This window comes from Carya illinoinensis, chromosome 8 (genome assembly GCF_018687715.1).
Source record: "Carya illinoinensis cultivar Pawnee chromosome 8, C.illinoinensisPawnee_v1, whole genome shotgun sequence".
NCBI lineage: Eukaryota > Viridiplantae > Streptophyta > Magnoliopsida > Fagales > Juglandaceae > Carya > Carya illinoinensis.
In genome coordinates, this window is record NC_056759.1 from 31919151 (window position 1) to 31926683 (window position 7533).

Here is a 7533-nt window from a genome sequence, read left to right on the forward strand (position 1 = left end):
ACACACACACACACCCGAAAATCTATTTACATAGATAAAACCAATTTTTCTCAATTTAATATATGCACATGAATGCACCATGCAATGCACACCTCAAGATACAATTTATCCAATAAAACTCAACATTGACAATAACCAAACAATTCCGTCCTCAATCCATCCAATCCCTGACTCCTCGGACTCAGTCCGAAATAACCAACCGGTCAATGAATTTATTATAAAAGTAATAATATATTTAAATCTACAATAGAGTTTAGAAAATACTTACATAATTTTCCAAGGATCAAGGAGTTACAAACGGCGAAAAAAAACAACGTAACAGTGTAAAATATACTATGGCTGTGAGTTGTAAAATACCCACTTTTGAATGAGGACAAACTAAGACTTGGAATTGATAGGGAATGGCCTAGAGGTGTTTATGAAACTAGTGGAACTGAGAATGGGCCGTGGGTGGCAGTGGCCAGAAACGAAAAATGGCAAAAATGAAGATGAGCTTGTGGGGGCTGCTTTGGCAATGGATCGGAGCTGAAAATAGGTGGTTTAGGACGGCAATAAGTCAATGATGATGTGGTGAAGAGGTGGTGGCTGGAGGTGGAACGGCAGCGGCAAAATGGCCCAAAAATCGTGTGGCTTGGAGGAGCTCGTGGCTGCTAAAGGTGGCTCGGATGGAGGTGAAACTTGGTGCGGAGGTGCGCCGGCCGGAGGGGAAGATTTCTGGGTGGGTAGTGTTGTACACGTCATCGGCGAGCGGTGGCACTGGGCAGAGCAACGAAAACGGTGAAAATGAAGGGAAAAAGAGAGATGGGTGCGGGAGAGGTCCGGAGGAGAAAGAAGAAGAAAAATAAAGAAAAAGACAAGAGAAAAAGAAAAAGAGAAAAAGAAAAGATGGAAAAAAGAAATGAGATCCAGTCCTCACATCTGGAGTCTAGAAACTGATCCGACGAAAACAATTTTAAAAGCTATAAAATGAATAAAATAATTTAAACACCACATCAAGCTAAAATATAATAAATAAGTAGTAAAAACTAACAACTAAATTTTAAATCAAAAAACAAACTAAAATAAATTACATAAAAATTTAAACTCAAAACAATAATTAATATTAAGAAAGCTCTACAAAATAAATTTCACAACTAAGTAAATCCAATTAAAATACGATAATTTAAAATAAAAGAACTAATATTTTAATTAAATTAAAATACTCTTTTAGTAAAAATACACGTAAAAACAGGGTATCACATGTAAGATGCGTTTGACGACTGTCCAATGATTGACAGTAGGAAGGTGCATATATTGGCATACACCATTGACTACAAAGGAGAGATCAGGTCGAGTGAGCAAGACATATTAAAGGGCACCCACTGTGCCACGATAGAGTGTAGGGTCATGAAAAGAGTCACTATCAAACTATGTAAGGGTGTGAGATGAAGATTGGTGTGGTTACGGGTTTGGCATTAATCATATTTGTGCAGTGAAGGAGGTCCAAGATATATTTCTGTTGAGATAGGAATATGCCGTTAGGATCAAATTGTGCTTCAGGCCCTAGAAAATAAGGAAGTTGGCCAAGATCTTTAATGAGAATCAACTACTCGAGATGAGGAGCCTATAATAAGGATATCATCAACATAAACTAGAATAGATAGCTCCAAACTATACTAGCGGTAGATCATGAAGAGAGAATTGTCAGCTTTGGATGAGAGAAAATCAAATTCAAGTAGTTGAGAATAGAGCTTGGCAAACCACGACCAGGGAGCTTACTTAGGGCCATAAATGACCTTTCTAAGCTAATAAACATGGTGAGGATATTGTGGGTGAATAAAACCAGGCAGCTATGCCATAAAAACGTATTCATTAAGATCACCATGCAGAAATGCATTGTTAACATCAAATTGTTGAACCTGCCATTTTCGTATGATTACAAGGGACGAGATAAACTGAATAGTCTGTGGTTTAACAATCGGACGAAAGGTTTGGCCATAGTCTATGCCAGGTTGTTGATGAAATCCTTTGGCCACTAATCAGGCCTTGTGTCGCCGGATGCTATTGTCGACATTGCATTTGAACTTGCATCCAATAATATTCATATGAGGAGTAGCTGGAATAAGATGCCAGGTGCCATTGCGTAAAAGAGCATTGAACTCGTCATTCATGGCCTGTCTCCATTCTTGGTGCTTGAAAGTAGTGGTAAAATACATGGGTTTTCGAGCAGTAGAGTTTGCTGTGGTGAGGAGAGTAAGCAAGGGATAGGGACGGTATTGTTGGTGCAAGTTTTGGGACACTGAATTTGATTTCGAAGTCTTGTACCCATTTGATGTGTATGGGGGGCAATAGACTGGTTGGAAATAGAGGTGTTGGCTGGTGTAGAGATAACCATCGTGTCGAGAGCATTGGTTAGAGAAGATGACACTGTAGTGGCACGTGAGACTTGTGGAGGTTTAATTAGTGAGATATTGGGGCCTGACACTGAGGATTGATATGAGCCGGATGTTATAGTTTGTCCAACTGTGGGATCGACTATTGGTGATGAGTCGACTGGTGGTGAGGGGCCATGGACTAGAACCTGCAAACAAATAGGAAGAGTGGCCTACTGGGAGTGGGCTATGTTAACAAGGACTGATGAAATAGATATAAACTCCTGCAAAGGAAACTGACTCTCATGAAATTAAACATGGTAAGAAATATATATGTGGCCAATGGGTATATGGAGACAATTATATCCTTTATGAGAAGGGCCATACCCAAGGAAAACACACAATTTAGATTGATAGTCAAGCTTGCGAGTATTATAAGGCCGGAGGTTAGGCCAATAAGTAGATCCAAATGTCTTCAAAAATTTATAATTTGTCTTGGTCTTAAAAAAACATTCAACTGGGGAATGAATTTTAAGAATTGGAGAAGGGAGTTGATTTATAAGAAAATAGGTCGCCCAAAAGGCATGGGACCCAAAATTTTTTGGGCACATGAGCATGAGGCATAAAAGTGATGTAATTTTCTATATTCCCCACCCCAATCGATCTAAACCGATTTGATTTTGAAATCAAGTTGTCATTCAACAAGCTTTTGAAAAATGTAGAAGTTAAGTTTCACTTTAGATTTTGGTCAATGGATTGAACCATATAAATTTGCTGAAATTATTCAAAAAAATAACATAATAGTGATAGCCTTCAATTGAGGGTTCAAGAGAAGCGCCCCAAACATCAGAAAATAAATAAATAAATAAATCCAAAGGTTTTTGAGAATGAGATGGTGACAAATAAAAGGGTAAATTATGGCATGCAAAAGTCTTATCGCTAGAAACATGAAGTTGATTTGAAAAAATAATATACGCTTGACTAAACGAAGAGACAGGATGCCTAAGTCGACTCTAACAAGTATTAAAAAAGGCTCGTTCTCCGAGAAAGGCTTATTTGAGTGGAGCAATGGATGAAATTGGTGGAAATATGTAAACTCCAGCTTTATTTGGTCTGTGATGGAGGAGGTTCCTTGTATTGAGGTTCTTAAAAACATGATGGATGAAATTCAAAGAAGATACTATTGTCACGAGTAAATTTGCAAACCAACACCATTTTTTTCTTTTTTTTGAATTGAAAGAACATGCAAGAGTTGTTTGAGGAATAATTTTTTTGAAGGGAATAAAAATTGAGAGGTACCAATGTGATGAGTAGGTAAACTTGCACCGTTTCTGACCCTTATCTAATCTATACTAGCATAGTCATCAACTTGGAGTGTTAAATTGTTGAGATCAAAGGTAAGATGGTGTGTTGCTATAGTATCGGGGTAGCAACTTGAATCAGTTAAGGATGCTGCGATTAACATGTGAGCATGTGAGCATGTGGGCTATTGTTTTGCTCAACTTGATAAGCAAAGTCAAAGCGGTGGTAGCACTTGAGTGTAATATGGCCAGGTTTATTACAAACTTGGCAAATTGGGCGTGACCCATTAAATGATTGATTACGTCCACGCCCCTGTCCTAATGAAAGATTATTAGACTGACTTTTGGTACCAGATGATGAGCCACAAGCATTGTCGTGGTGTGTGGATTGCCGAGAAACCATATTTATCGTTGCATTAAGAAGATTCAAGACAATTTGTTGTTGTTCTAGTCATAGCTTATATTTGAGAAGATGCCCGTATGTCTCTTGGAGATTCATGGATTCAAGCTGAGCTGTGAAGGAGGTTATGAGTGGATCATAATTTGAACCAAGCCTTGCAAGGAGCAACTAATGAGCTCATAGTCAATGAGGGGTTGGCCTATGGCAGCCAAGGTGTTAGCATAAGACTTCATCTTCTGGAAATATTCACCAATGGAGCTGCTGCTTTTTTGGAAGATGATAAATTTGCTCGCAAGTTGATTATCCAAGCATTAGATTGAATGAAAACATGTTCTCCATTTCATGCCACACTTGATGAGAAGTGTGAAGACCAATTACGTGAGCCAAAATATCTTCAAAGAAGAAAGAAATAATGGCTGAAAGGATAAGTTGGTCATGTTGTTACCAATGTTGATATTTAGGATTAGGAATAAAATCTAAACCAATGGGGTCATTGGCATATATAGGAAGTAGCAAAGGAGGCGTTGGTATGGAGCCATAACAAAACCATAACAAGTGTTGTCCCTTGAGATAGAGAACCAGTTGGGCTTTTTAGAGGAGATAGTTTTCTCAATTAAGCTTTATGGTAATAAGATGATTGATGTTGATGGAAGGGAGAGGTGAGATAGAGGAAGCAAGGGAGGAGCTTGTAGTTGAAGAAATGCCACCGGCCCTATAGTCGAGAATATGTCACGGGCCCTATAGACGAGCTACGAGCAAAAGGTCTCCAAGCTTTAGAATCAGTTTGGAAACACAATTGTTATCATATATTTTGAAATTATTTTATTACTATTCATAAACTATTCTACAACTATTCATAGATATTCTAAAATATTCTTAATATCCAAATGTGCCCTTAGCTTTGTTCATTATTAAAGAGATATGGCATGCATGGAAGCTATCAACTCCTATCAGACCTATTCCTACATCCGTGTCCTAATTTCGAATTTGAGGTGATAATATCAAGTTTCTTTCTAGAGAAGCAAGATCATTTGATTTTTGCTATGCAAGCATGCACGGATGCAAGGCTCTCCTTCAACGACACACCCCTCTTGCATCCTTCCACTTTTAAACGGGAGGATGATGCGTGTTAAGAATTCAACTCTTGTATTTCTATAACTTGAATTGTACATTGAGAATAGTCAAATAAATAGATACAAGAACAAATCCATCTAAGGTAACTAACTGAATATGGTATGATTTACAATTACAAAGGTAACAACTAATTTCTACTAAAATCATGGTGTTAAATAAATGGAGGAGATCTTGGCTTGATTTATGGAAGTGATCTATCAATACGCCCCCTCAAGTTGGTGCATGGAGATTCATAATGCCCAACTTGCTTAAAAAATGGTGGAAGAGATCACGGCCCAATGCTTGGGTGAAGATGTCAGCAACTTGCTCATGGGCGCAGGTGTGAACAGCAGTAAGGAGTCCGGACCGAATTTTATCATGAACAAGATGACAATCAATCTCAATACGTTTAGTGCGTTCATGGAACATGGGATTGTGAGCAATGTGTAAGGTAGATTGATTATCACAATAAAGGCTGATAGGCTCGGGATGAGAGATACCAAGATCAATGAGGAGCTGTTTCAACCAAGTGACTTTGCAGGTGGTGATGGCCATGGCGCGATATTCAGCTTCAGCTGAGGATTGGGCCATGGTAGTCTATTTTTTTGTAAGCCAAGAAACGGGACTGGAGCCAAGTTGAACAAAGTAGCCGGTGGTGGAGCGACGAGTGGTGGGGTAACTGGCCCAATCGGAATCAGTATAGGCAGTAACATGAAGAGTGTTGGAGGAGGGAAAGAAAATGCCTTGTCCGGGACTGCATTTGAGGTAGCGAAGAATTCGAGTGGCAGCCTGCATGTGAGGAGCACGAGGAGCGTGCATGAATTGACTGAGAATGTTCACTGCAAAAACAATATCAGGATGAATAATAGTCAAGTATATGAGATGGCCAACAAGTCGACGATAGGGAAAAGGATCTGAAAGGAGAGAGCCGTCATGATTGGTGAGCTTCAAGTTTTGTTTCATAGGGAAGGAAGCGGTCCGAGCACCGAGTTGTCCACTATCAGATAAGATTTCAAGAGTATATTTGCGCTGGTTGAGGAAAATGCCTTGAGATGAGCGAGCAACTTCGAGATCAAGAAAATATTTGAGAGGGCCGAGATATTTTGTTTTGAAGTGTGTGGAGAGAACACATTTAAAGACCTCAATTTGAGAGCAATCACTGCCAGCGACCAAAATATCATCGACATATACAAGAACAAGAGTAACACTGGTAGAAGTGACCAAGGTGAATAAAGAATGATCTGCCTGAGATTGAGAAAAAAACTGCATCAAGAAGCACAGTAGTTAGTTTAAAAAACCAGTTGCGGGAGGCTTGTTTGAGGCCGTAGAGGGATTTGTGGAGGCGACAAACGCGAGTCTCACCTTTCCAACAATAGCCGGGAGGAGGAGTCATGTAGACTTCCTCATCAAGGTCGCCATGTAAGATGGCGTTATTGACATCAAGTTGGTAAATGATCCATTGGCGAGAAGTAGCAACAGCCAAGAAATACCGAACGATAGTCATTTTGGCAACGGGAGCAAAAGTCTCATGGTAGTCGGGGCCTTCAACTTGAGTGTATCCTTTGGCGACTAGCCGAGCATTGTATCTTTCAACGGAGCCATCTGCTTTAAGTTTGGTTTTGAACACCCATATGTAGCCAATGAGTTTCTTGCCAGGAAGAAGAGGCTCAAGTGTCCAGGTGGAATTAGCTTCAAGAGCATGAAGTTCAACAGACATGGCGTCTCGCCAATGGGCATGACGAGTGGCAGCAAAATAAGAGGTAGGGTCAGTAGAAACAGTGTGAGCATTTAAAAAAATAAGATGAGAAGGGGAGAAACAAGAATAAGAAAGAAAAGCGGATAAGGGGTGAGCAGTACTTGAGGTTGATGCAGCAAGTGAGGATGCAGTGGACTCGGTGTGTATGGTCGGGCATATATAGTCCTATAGATATGCGAGTCGAGTAGTGGTGCGATGAGGACGAGAAGGAAGAGAGGGATTGGAAACATGAGAGGTAGGGGTAGAGGGTGGTAAGATGGGTTCGGGGACGGGGAGAGGAATAATAGGGAGAGGTGTAGGTGAAGGAATAGAAACATTTTGGAAAGGAAACTAATGTTCCTAGAAAGTGACGTCTCGAGAATAAAAAACAACCTGAGTGTCTAGATTATAGAGTTTATAAGTTTTATGAGTGCTAAGATAACCAAGAAATATGCATTTGGAGGCATGAGGGGAAAATTTGTCACAAGAAGCATGAAAAGTTTGGGCATAACAAAGACAGCCAAAAACGCGTAAATGGGTATAGGTGTGCGGGATAGCAAAAAGAAGTTCAAAAGGAGATTTATTTTTAAGAAGGCAACTAGGAGTGCGATTGATGAGATAGGTAGCAGTGAG